Below are 14,096 nucleotides of genomic sequence, written 5' to 3' on the forward strand. Positions count from 1 at the left end.
CAGTAATCTTGTTTGCAAATTCATAGCAGGTGGCTTGAGTTTCCTCCTTACCTTTTGGAAAAAAAAAAATGATTTACCCCAAACCTACATTTTGAAATTATTAACATGGAATGAATTAAGCCCTTTCTAAAATGGTTAGCAGACTCATCATGAGAGAAAGCAAATGTAGAAGCAAGGGCAGTTAAGAAGTTTGGACAGCCAACAACAAAAAAAGAAGTTTGGAGAGCCAGGCAGCTCTTCCCCCAGAGATTTAGGCTGGGGTTTAATTGTCTATTGTATTTCACAGAACCCATTTCTGAATATAAGAGGCTGTCCTTGGTGCAACATTTATTTAGAAAAAGGATGTAGGATGGCTAATATATATAAAAAAAAAAATCCAGAAACTAACAAAGGCTGGTGAGAGGGTGGAGAAATTGGATGCTTTATACACTGCTAGTGAGCATGTGGATCGGTTTGGGCACTCTGGAAGGGCTTCCAGACAATTAAAAATAGAACTACCCTATGATCCAGTAATCCCACTTCTGGGTAGATACCCAAAAGAAGTTCAAAGCAGGGTCTCAAAGAGATATTTGTACACTCATGTTCACAGCATCAGCGTTCACAGGAGCTGAAGAGTGCAAGCAGCCCCAGGTGTCTGTTGATATAAACAAAATACTGTGTCTGCTATACGGTGGACTATTATTCAGTCTCAAACAAGAAGGAAATGCTGACATATGCTATAGCATGGACAAACCTTGAGGAGATGATGCTAGGTAAAATAAGCTAGTCACAAAAAGACAAATACTGTATAATTCCACTCATATGAAGCACCTAGAATCGTCAAATAGAGGTAGAGAGTAGGATGGTGATCACCAGCAGCTGGGAGCAGGAAGAAATGGGGAGTTGTTTAATTGAGGGAGAGTTTCAGTTCTGCAAGATGAAAAGAGTTCTGGAGATTGGTTGCATAACAGTGTGAATGCCCTTGCCACTGCTGAATTGTACCTTTAAAAGGGTTAGAATAAATTTTATGTTAAGTATATATTACTATAATTAAAAATAAAAATAAAATCCTGTTCTATCCACATGGTTCTTTAAGCTGAAAGAATCTAATTCTGTTTAACTCAAGCAGAGAAGCAAATTACCAGGGGGATATGGGAGAGCTCATAACAATTAGAGAGAAAGGTAAGGTATCAGGCCTAGGACATAATCCAGAACCAGTGAGCAGGCAATAGCGGAACGCATGCGCCACCACTTAGGCTGTTATCATCAAGATGAATCAATTACCACTATGTTCAGTCTTTCCTGTCACTTGTGTCCAGATTAAAATTCTAGGGGTAGACCATTAAATTGGTGCTACTTGAAACCCTACTTGATCAAGAGCACCATTGAATGCATCTAAAGGTATGGGGCACAAAAGGCCAGTTCCCATATAACTAAATTGAGAAGCTCCTCACATATAAGTGGGAATGAACGATGGATGTCAACGACAACACATACCACTTGATGATAGGAAAACTAACAAATATGTAAGGAATAATACTTTCAGGGAAGGACACAGGATTTGGTAATTTTAAGGGTCATCAGATAAACTGATAAGCATGTACAAAATTAGGACTGCTCCAGAAATTGAAGGACCTACAATCCTCACAGGAATAATTATTCCAGAAAATTCTCGACGTAAAGATGGTTGTTATTGTGTGTGTGTGTGTGTGTGTGTGTGTGTGTAATGCTTCAATCATGACTCTTACTGACAATTCTACCAAGGCTGGCAAAAAATTGTAGCCAAGTAGCCATGGGTTAACCAGAATTTAAGCAGACTGATTCATAAGAGGATCTGCAAATTTCTATGGGATGCATACAATAATCATGGTCAGTAAAAACCTGAAGTGTTTGAATCAAAAGCATTCAGTCAATTAATGTCTAGAAAGGAAACCAGAAACCACTCTAAATATTTAAAGCAGAGAAGGATTTAATGCAAATGGTTACATATAAAAGCATTGGAAGCTCTGGGAGAGCAAAAGGAAGAATAGAATGCAAACTGGAGACCAGGAAGTGGCCTGCCCCTCCCACCTCCCCACAGAGTCAGGGAAGCATGGCTGCTGCCACACCAGCTCATAATTCACCTTCACTGTCGGTGCTGAAACCCTGGTGCTGCTACTTGGGAAGGCGCCCTTCCTGCTGCCCTCTCACCTCCCACCAGTGCCTTCCACCACACCTCACTAGAAGCCAGCTGGGCAATGAGTTTTCCAGCATCCAGGCCCCAGTAATACAGAGAAACAGTGGGACTGGGGCTGAATACCAACAGATCATATCTGATGTAGCACCAGCTAAACTGAACAGATATACTAGATTAGTGGAGAAATCCTCTGATAGCTTCCTGTTGGTTTTAGAATGGATATCAACATATCAACATGGCCTCCAGGGCCCTCCATGACCTAGACTGTGCCTATCTCTCTAGTCTGGCCCCACTTGCCTGCCTCAAACATGCCAAATGACTCTCAGTCACCAAGTTCAACTTCACTTTCTAGGACTTCACACACAGCAGTCTGTGAACTTGGAACACTCCCTCTTGTCTCTCTCTCCATCCAGAACCACCACCAACCCCCCCATTCTTAGTTGATTAAACTGATTTACTCTTCAGATTTTAACTTATCTCTTCCTTCTTCAGAGAAACTTTTCCTGATACTTTCTACTCCCCCCCACCTATGAACGTAAATGAACAGTCCTGTTGTAGTCAAAGCATTTACTACACATTTTGTGTACCTGTTACAGTTTGTAACTATATATATATATCCATGAATAATTTAAGATCTCTGTTCCTAAATTCTCAAGATCCGTGAATGTACTATGCCTACTTTGATCAATGCTATATCCCCAGTGACTCGTACGGAGTATGGCACATTGTGACTACCCTATACATTTTACTAAATTAATGAACAAATAAACAAGTTAACCAAAAGGATGTATATCAAACCAGTATCAGTGGTTACCTCTAAAATTGAAGTGGTAAAAAATAACTTTTTAAGGTATATAGTTTTATTTTAATGCTTTCAACAAGAATGAATTATTTTATGTTTAAAAACACACATTTTTTTAATATACCTCCTGATTAAGAGACTCTCAATTTTAAGAATTCATCCTAAGAAGCTAGTTAGCATTACACACCCATATTTGTATACATGGATATTCATTAAAACATTAATAATCAAAAATGATTATCAGCGTAGAGGTCAAACAAAAGAGACTTGCTGAAGTAAACTATGCTGTGTCTTCACGCCCATGGTTAAGTACATGGACAGAAAGTCCTAACATATTAAATGAACAATCAAGTGACAATTGGCTGGAAGCTATAGCCTGTAACATTTTGCTAGTTAGCAGAATTATGCGTAAATTTTATTTGTCTTTTTTTTTTGCTTATTTCCATTTTTACATTATCTAAAAGTAAACATGTGTTACTTTTTAAATAAGGGAAACATTATTATGAAGACAAGCAAAAAATTTTCTTCCAAATTAAGTAAAAAGTACAAAGAGAACAAAAAAAAAGGTCTTATCCAAGAGCGTTACGGAGGTGTTTTCAGATGGTCAGGTTGTGAGTTGGTTGAGGCCAACCTGTTGACTGTGCAAGTGACAACAGTGAGATCTACAAAGAGGGATGATGGTTTTGTCCAAGATCCAAGGTCACACAGCTGGTTTCAAGCCCAAACCCACTGCTTTCTGGAACACTAAAGTGTGAACCATTGTCTCAGTAAGGAGTAGGGTATGAGCACAGTGGGGTAAAATCCTGGTGTCCAACAAGGGAGCTTAGGTCAAGGGTTTTTATAATGAGCTCATGTGTTAGATTACCTCCAAATATGCCCAAATCGACACCATGCCCTAGGTTCTGGACCTTATTTGAACTTGTTTTTATGTGTTATTAATAATTTAAAAAATGTCTTTAAGGTAATAAAGTTAATATACATAGTAAACTTAGAATTATAGTACCTTTTTCCCATATATTGATTTATGTTTATTACATTTCAATTTGGGGCTCTAACTACTCATCAGAAATCGGGCTCCTTTAACTAACTGAATGACGTCGAGCTCATATAGGCAAAAAAGAAGTGGTCAAAAACATCTTGTGTCAAAACCCTGCTCCAATCTGAGATCTCAGAAGGCGAAATTGACTTTTAATATTTTCTCTACATTATTGCTCTGCAGGATAAAATTTTGGCTTCTTCCAATCATCTCTTATAGGCAGCAGCATCTTTAAATCAGGATAAATACATCAGAAGAACAAAGAATCAGAGATTCCCCCAAAGAAGCAAAGTTAACAAGGCTAGCAGGAGGCCGCCAGCTAGTGTCGTGACCTTGTCAAAAAATATCTCCTCACCACCACCATTGAAGTCATCTTGGTCTGGAACAGTCACATTCTTTTCATGTAGGATAATCATGGAAATTTCTAGAAGCAGGGACATATTAAATGATTTCCGTCAGTTTTATTGTGAATTAGTCAATCGATCCTTTTCTGTGTGGTAGCAAGGGGAGGGGATATTTTCTGAAGAGATGAGAGTAGGGTGAAAACAGAACGTGAAGGGACAGATTGGAGGCCCTCTCTGAATGGAAGGACTGGGACGGCTGAAGCAGGGAGGGTGGCAGCAATCTGAGCATTCTGTTTACCTGGGAGGGGAGAAGGTGACAGAAGGGCAAGAGGAGAGTGTGGGCTTTTTGTTTTGATTTGCTTTGCTTTGTTTTTGTCAAGGACCAATTCTTTCATCAAAATTCACTTCCTAAAAAGAAGAGTGTGGACTAATGTCTTCCATTTGACAGATTCGAAAGAAAGTAATGGAAGAATAAATTGGGAAACTCAATGAAGAATTTTTGAGAAATAAATTTATTGTGATAGCGGAAATATTCAATTAGCTCTCTGGCTTTATAAACTGCTTTTGAACAATGACAACAAAAAATATGGACCAAAGGATAAAGACTTATGGGGCGACTCGGTGGCTCATTCGGTTAAACATCCACCTTCAGCTCAGGTCATGATCTCAGTGTCCTGGGATCGAGTCCCACATTGGGCTCCCAGCTCAGCAGGGAGTTTGTTTCTCCCTCTCCCTCTACTACTCCCCCTGCTCATGCTTTCTAGTACTCTCTCTCTCTTTCTGTCAAATAAATACATAAATAAGTAAATAAAATCTTTTAAAAAAGAAAGGATAAAGACTTGCATTGTTTAGCTCTGAATTTCTTCAACATGGTCTTTTTGGAAAAGCATCCCCCTGTTGGCATTACCAATTTAGTACCCACTGTTATTTAAATGGGTGACATTTTCCTTACTGTTCTTTCATGTACTTAAAATCAATACTTTTCCTCTTTGTATTCTTCCTGTAAGTCCAATACATTTTGTAGAATTAACTAAAAAGCAGTTTCTAGCTCCTTTTATTTTTTCCTAAAATGCCATCCAAAGACATAAAAAAGTAAAGAATAATTAGAGAAAGTGGGATTTCCTTTTCATTAATGTCTTAATCATTCAGAAAAGATTCAGGACTATCTCCTAGGCTTAATTGGCTACCACACTTCTTGCAAAGGCAACAACAATATGGAGAACATACAAAGGTAGAGTCAAAGAGACCTGGAATCTTAACATTTTTGCCACAAACTAGCTATGTGATCTCATAGAAGAACAGCGATTCCCAAATTTTAACCATTTATATATCACTACTTTTTCCCTATATCTGTATACCATCAGTATTATTTACTTAACATTTTTCATCTTGATTCATTTTTTACACCTGATAATTTTCTTTTAAAAAAACATGTCAATAGAAAGCCACTTTCCATAAATACACTTAATCATAAAAATAAGCACAATGAAGAACTATATTATTATTAGATTCTAGCAAGATACTTGTGGCTGATGGACTACTTCCTGGGCATATTGAGAAGCACACATTCCTGTTAGAGATGCCCACGTGACTCGTTCCATCTAATGGACTGTGAGGAGGTAGACATAGCACTTCTGGGCCAAATAAGTTAACAACAGTACTCTCTGCTTTCTTCCTCTGATGTGGCAAAGAAGAAAGCTGTAGATTCTACCTGCTGTAGCTCTAAGATGGTAGACCCTCCGCCCTGGCTCCTAAGAAATAATGGCACAGACCTGCTTCCATTCTGAACACTATTATATCCATTAAGATATAAACTTTGAATAAGAAATATACTTTTGATTAGCTCAGACACAGACTTTGGGTGTCTTTTTTGCCCACCACAAAACTTCACCTATTTTGATTACGACAACACTGTGGCCTGCCTAAGACTGTGGTCTCTTTGTCTACTTGCTCTTTATTCAAAATCGGGGATATTTAGAACTATGAGAGATGTTAGAGAAATATTATCTCTAATTTGAGACTTTCTTCTTGAGTATAATCAAAAATCTGAGAATAATTAAAATGGGAATGATTTTCTTTCATGTACTTCAAATCTATCCCTATGCCTTGAAATACACTGGGCAAAATGTGCAAACTCATTGATCCATGGTTCCCTAATCAGGTAAATAATGGAAAATAATTGGCTCTGTGTTGATTAGAAAAAACATGTAAAGATGGCAGTTAGCACACAATAAAAATTATGGTGGGTTTTATTTTAAAGTTACATGACATTATACAATGTAGCACATGGATATTTTGAACTGCACGTATTTATTCTGCACTGTTCTAGGCTCTGGGGGACATAGGAAACAGAACATATCTTGGTTGGGACAAGCCTCTCTGAGCTGGTGACATTCATGTAGAGACCTGAATGTTGGAGAAAAGTCCTCCATGAATGATCTGGGTGAACTGTGTAGCAGTTTAGAAGGAGCAGTGTGTAAGAATCCTCAGACACCCTGATAGGAGCAGCAAAAGGATACCAGATAAACCAGGGAATGAGTTGTAGAAGAGGTAAAGAAGTGTCTCAGGTGGATCATGTTTTAGAGGGAGAGTCAGTAAGACTTACTGATGGTTTGACCTATGGAGTATTCGAATAGTACCTAAAATAATAATTATCATTTGTTGAATCTTTAGTACGTATTTAGCACTAAGGATAATGCTTTTATTTCTTTTAACCATCACAACAATCCTGCACATGAGATAGACAGTGTTATCATTCCCACCTTATCATCTGGGAAACTGAAGCTAAAGAGGTTAAGAAACTTACCCCAGACTACACATTATGTTCATAAAAGAGCTGGGAACCCACCCAGGTGTATCTGACCCCAAAGGCTGTGAACTCTATCACTCTTCCATTCTGATGACAAGGGATGCTATTTTACTCTTCCACTGAATAACCAGCAATTACATTTTTTCTATATCAACTGTATCCTGTTCTTTGTGTTTTGAATATTTGGAATTTGATCATGAAGACAGCCTAAGATATCCATGTGCTTAGGATTTTGCCTGTGTAAACAGAATACTTTGCAGAGGAATGCAAGGGTTGAGGGTTGCATGAACAGCCCAGCTATGCAGAGTAGGATGGATGCCACTTAACTTTGAACAATTACTCACATATGTCTAGAGCATGAAAACTATTTGTTGGTTTCCTACAATTATCCATGGAACAGTGCAAGGTTCTGGGTCACTTCATGGTAGGTGGTTGCTTTCCAAACAAAGTCATTTCTGTGTGTACATGGGTTTGTGCGAGCATGAGGGGGAGAGGGAATGAAGAGGGGCAAGTGAAAAAATAGATGGATTAGAAGCTCACTAGTGCCATGTGGCACCATCAAAGTTGGTTTTAAAGACAATTGCAGTAAAGTGTGTTGTAGCAAGAGGAAACACAGTGCAAAATGCCCATGGTTTGAACCAGACATATAGAGATAAGGATTACAGCTCTGTTATTAGGTAATGAGTTACTATGGAGGGGGGTATGGTAATAACTACCACATAGTAGGGGAAAGGATAGCAAACATTTGATGCATATGAAGAGTTTGGTGCATAATCCATGTTCAAGTAATACTAACAATAAATGGTCTGTATTGAGTTTCACTACAATCTCTCCTATTTTTTGTTTTTTTCTTTTCAATTTTCATTATTTCATTCATCTTTTTTGCATAGACTGTATCTGCTCATGGTAAAAAATCAAAAGTTATAAAAGAGATTATAATAAAAAATAAATTTTCTTTCTTCTCTTGTATCCCAGCGACCTGGTTCTCCTTCACAAACAAATCCAGTTGTAATATTCTTAGATATCTTTTCAGAAAACATGCATATCGCTCCTTTTATTTCTCCCAGAAATGGTAACATGTTACATACTCTTGGATGTTTTAAATTTACTTTATTTTGGAGATAATTGCATATAAATTCAAATAAAGTTCTCTTCTTCTTTTTCTCCCTCTCCCCTTCCTCTTTGTCTTCTTCTCCTTTTTCCATATATAATATTCCATTGTACCATAATTTGATTGACCAGTTCCCTACTAATAAACCCTTAGGGGTGTTTCAAATATTTCACTGTTGGGAACTTAAATGAATATCCTGGTAAAAAGTCATAAAATTACAAGGTCAAAAAGTGTGGGCATTAGATTAATCTCTAAAGGGTTGTCATCAGTTTATATTTTCATCATTGTTTCCCCATACCAACACAACAAATAATACAATATTTTGATCTTTGCCAATCTAAGATGATAAAATATACTGGATCTTACTATGAGTGAGGTTGTGTGAAATTTTTGTATGTTTAAAAACTATTAATTTTTCTTTTTATGTAAAGTGTGTTTAGTTATCTGTTCCTCCCTTTTGTTGAGATTTTTATTGAGTTATTGGTTTTGTTTTCTAAGGAGCTGTCTACTTAAACAGCCTTTTATTTGTGATATAAATCATACTTTTAACATCTTTTGTGATCTTCTGTTTCACCTTGTAGAGATTATTTTTGCAGTGAAGTTCATTGATCTTTTTTTTTTTTTTTTTTGCTCATACATAGACAGAAATTCCCATTCTAATTATTTTTAAATTTTGTTTTGATCCATCTAAATTCATTTTGTTATAAGGAGTATCAGGGATTCTCTTTAGTTTCCCCACCACCTTTTGACAATAATTGACCTTTTTTATAACTGGCTTCAAATGCTGTCTTTTCATATAGATTTCTATATGACCATGGTTTATTCTGGGGGCTTTCACTCTTTCCACTAATCAATCAAGAAGCCTTTAACATGCAATTTTAATCAATATGGCTTTTTAATAAGTTTTATGGTAGGGTCAAAGTTATTCTGTACAATCATGTGAGTTGTACATGGCTCATTTTCAGAATCATTTTTTACATAAACTATAAGGTTAGTGATGGTACCTTCCCTTTTACCCCCAGGAATTGTTCAGTGCATAGCCAACACAACTAATGTTTAACTTTTTCAGAATTTCCCAACCATTACTGATTGCTTACTTTTTAAAGGAATTTTAGAATCAGCTTATACAATTTCAAAAAATCTTATTGACCTATTTTTTTATTAACTGGGACTCATTCAATACACAAATTAATTTACAGAGAATTGACACCTATCTTACACCATATCACATATTAAAATCAATTCTAGGTGAATTGCATATCCAGAAGTAAGGGCTAAACAACAAAACTTGATTAACATATGGTTGGGATATCTTCATGACTTTAATGTAAAGAAATTTCTTAAATGGGATGCAGAGTTCTAACTAAAAGGATAATTGGTTAGAATATTTTGTGTTTCTCAATCAATAAGAAAAAAGATGGACAACCTCAATAGAAAAATAGGCAAGAAGCTTAATTAGACACTTCACAAAAGATGGTATCTGAATATTCAATGTCCTCGAAAATCAAGGAATACCAATTAAAGCTTTAATAAGATATCCCTTCACACACACCAGAGTAACTAAAATTAAAAAAACTAACAATACCGAGGGTTGATAAAACCTGGAGCAATGGCAAGTTTCACGCATTGCTGGTGGGAGCGCAAGTTGGTACAACCATCTTAGAAAATTGTTTAAACATCTATGAAAATTGAATGCAGGTATTACTTGCTTTTTGAAAGTTCATGTTAGGCCACTTTGCTTTTTCAAAAGACCTACATTAGTACCTGTTTCTGCTAACTAAAAGGAATCCAAAGAAGATTTTTCAGTTTTACGAAAAGAGGTGAAAATTTTATAACATTCAGTGTTTGTTTTGCAGTGAGCCCTTATAGAGGCAGCACACACCTGAGAGGTGAGAGTGGAGCCACCAAGCTCCTTCCCAGGGAACTACACTCAGCATCACGGCGTCAAGCTGCCATAGTTTTGAACTGTGTCTGTGAGCCTCTGTACTTTATCTTGATTTATTTTGTGCATTTGTTAACAAGATGTGTCTGTCCTAAGGTATCAGAAAAGCCTAAAAGCCTTTTTTGAGACTGTGAATGCTAAAAAAAATTTTCAATATAATTAATGGTAATTGCTTCTTTGTTGTACTCCATTTCAACTTACAAAAGGTTTTATAAGAATGCTCTACTTTCAGACGGTGGGGGAAACCTGTATATGCTATGCCACGTGAGCCAGCTACTCAACAGACAAATGTACATATATGCTAATTCATGTACAAAGGTGTACACAGCAGCATTATTCATAATAGCTCCAAACTGTAAACAATCCAAGTATCTATTAGCAGTAGAATAGATAAATATACCAGTGATTGTGGTATTTGAGGACAGGTAAATACTATTTAGTGTTCAAAATTAATGACTGCTGCTACACGGGATGACATGGGTGAATTTCACAAAATATAACTTTAAGAAAAAGAAGCTGGATGCAGGGCACCTGGGTGGTTCAGTCTGTGAAACATTAGACTCTTGATTTTGGCTCAGGTCATTATCTTGAGGTCCTGGAATGGAGCCCCACACTGGGCTCCCTGCTCAGCGGGGAGTCTGTTTGCCTTCCTCTCCCTCTGCCCCTCCCTCTGTGCAAGCACTCACCTTTTCTCTCTCTCTTTTTTGAATAAATACACAAATCTTAAAAAAAAACTGGATGCAAGAGAATACATACTGTATTATCTGATTTATACAAATTAAAAAAAAAGGCACTACTCTTTACTGATAGTAGTAGTGAGGCTAGTTGTCACTTTTGCTCAGGAGGGAAGGGTTCATAATGTGGAAAGTGAAAAAAGGAACTTCTGGGTGCTAGTATGCTCTATTTCTTAACCTGGGTGATACTTACATGGGTGTGCTCATTGTATGATGATTCACTGAGGTGACACTTATGATATATGCCCTTTTCTAATTGTGCATTAAAATACATATATATGTATTCATATATATATATATATATATATATACACATATAGCTATAGGCTTTTACCTTAATTTGCTTATTATTTATTATAATTTTAAAAAGTCAAATTACCTTATATACCTTGTAATAAATATTTTAAAAAATCCATTGGCCTCCTGTCTGACTCCCTTTTCCTGCTTTCATATGCACATAATTTCAAGCCTTTTAGGTGTTTAAATACTCATTTATAAATAATGTTTTATATTGCTATTTATTAATTGGTTTACATTTTAGATACTATCCTCAGATTCCTGCTATGGAAAATAAGAATCTAGCTGCCCTGCATAATCTCTCCATACTTTTTCCTCCTATCTTCCCAACATAGGTATATAACAATTACTAGGTAGCTCAAAACTAAGGGCTTAAAATTATGATAATGAGTATACTTTATGTATACTTATATAAATATTATCCATAGCTGACCCATGCATTACATTTTATTTTTTATTAACTCTTATTTTCCTGGAGTTAATGCTTACTCTAAAATCTCTCAATTCTCTCTAAATTTTTAAAACCCATTCTGAGAGTTCTTACTACTGAACTTTTTTCTAATTTAATGTACACATTTTATACATTTCCTCTAAAGTTATTTTTCATATTTATTAAACTCTGAATCATTTAACTATTATCATTATATTGAAGAATCCTCAAATAGTTATATTAGTATACAAACTCAACTCGTTCTCCATAAAACTTCCTTCCATGATGTTTCCTCTGTGCTTTGGTTTATTGAATCAACTAATAGAGACCCCTGCATCTACCTGAGCTGCCACATGGAACCTAAGGCCTGTCAGTTCCTCCTCACTAAGTTCTCTTGTATCTGCTCCAGTGCCTTCTTGCTCCTTTTTTCATTCTGACTCTATGTTATTCTAGTCCTCTTTGTCTCTGGTCACTTACCTGGATGACCAAGTAGACTTCTGTCTTATTTCCCTGGTTCCAGTCTGTCCATACTCCCATCAGCCCTTCATCAGCAAGTTCATTTTTTCAAATCACATGTCTGATCTGATCATATATTTTAAAGACATTTATAATGTTATGCTAAAAAAACAATGAGATAGCATGGGGAAATTCTTGTGATATCATGTTAAAGTAAAATGTCAAAAACAGGACTGTATATGTAAGTTGTCATGAAAATTTTATAAAACTTAGCAGCACATTGGAAGAAAATACATCAAAATGTTAATTGTGTATGTGGGGCCTGGAGGGATTTGTAGGTCCCCCTACCCTGCATTGAGGAAAAATGCTGACTACCATGAAACTATCCAAGGGCATAGACACAAAATTCTACCCCAGGAAGTCTCAAGGTGATTCCAGACACCAACATGAAGCCTACATGGTGTGTAGTTCAGTGAGGCAGACAATGGAGGGAAACACATTCTGGACAAAAGAGACAGCAGTATAAGGGCCCAGAGCCATGAGGAAGAATTCTGGGTTCAGGGAAATGTGAAGAACTGTTTGGATAGGGAGCTGGATGCAGCTGGGGAGGAGGTAGCAGATGAAGCTAGAGAAGCCAGATGACCCAAATCCCTAAAGTTTTGTGAAGACTTTGGATTTATCCTGTAGGTAATCATGAGGAGCCACTAAAGAGTTTAGCAGTGCCAGAATGTAATCAGATTTAGAATCCAGAAAACTCTCCCTAGGAGAAAAGACTGCAGTGGTCAAGACTAGAAACTCGTAACACAATTAGTTCAATGGTTCTCCAGCTTTTGCAACCGCTGTGCATAGTAACAAACAAAAAACAAAAACAAAAAGAAAGCAAAAAACATCAAAACAAACAGAAACAAACAAACAACTTAAATTGTAACTCAAGTGAGTCATAGTAAGAAAATATATATTAGGTCTCCATCTCCATTTCTGGCACAGAGCCCCTAAAACCCTTGGAATTTCCTCAGTGATGAGAATGAGAAAGTCTCTTTGTTATGTTAATGAGATGACTTTAGGAAGCACCTAAGGATGGGGGCTGGTTGACAATGGAGCCAATTCTGTGATTAGAGGGTTGGAATTTTCAGTTCCACCCCTTGACCTCTGGAGAGGGAAGAAGGGCTGGAGGTTGAGCAATCGCCAATGGCCAATGATTTATTCATTCATGCCTATGTAATGAAGTCTTCATAAAAATCCAAGAGGACAAGATTCAGACAGCTTCTGGGTTGGTGAACATGTGGATATTCAGAGAGAGTAGTGAGCTTGAAGAGGGCATGGAAGCTCTGAGTCCTTTCCCCATACTTTGTTCTGTGCATTGTTTTCACCTGGCTGTTCCTGAGTTATATCCCTTTATAATAAACCAGTGATCTAAAAAGTAAAATGTTTCTCTGAATTCTGTATGCCAATGTAGCAAATTAATCAAAGTCAAGGCAGGGGGGTCCCTGAAACCTATGATCTATAGCCACTTTGTCAGAAACACAGGTAACAACTTGGACTTGTGATTTGCATCTGAAGTGGGGATAGGGGCAGTCTTGTAGGACTGAGCCCTTAACCTATAGACTTTAATGCTATGTGAGGGTAGGTAGTGTCAGAATTGAGCTGAATTGTAGGACAGCCAGATGGTGTTAGAAAATTGCTTGGATGTGTGGGAAAACTTCCTCCACCCCAAAACACACACAGTGGAATTAATGTAAAAATTTATACTAGGTAATACATATAATCTATGTATCTGTACCTATGAAAGTGTATATACATAAGTATAAATGAATCAAAAGTTTCAATAAACAGCATGATCCACTACAATGATTTGATAACCACAAATAAATCTCATTCTAGAGCATGATACTGAACTTATATATATATAACATATAACTTATATATAATGTATTATTATAATAATCTATGTGGGAAAAAGCGAATATGTGTCAGAAACTA

Source organism: Phoca vitulina, unplaced genomic scaffold (genome assembly GCF_004348235.1).
Source record: "Phoca vitulina isolate PV1807 unplaced genomic scaffold, GSC_HSeal_1.0 scaffold8, whole genome shotgun sequence".
Classification (NCBI taxonomy): Eukaryota; Metazoa; Chordata; class Mammalia; order Carnivora; family Phocidae; genus Phoca; species Phoca vitulina.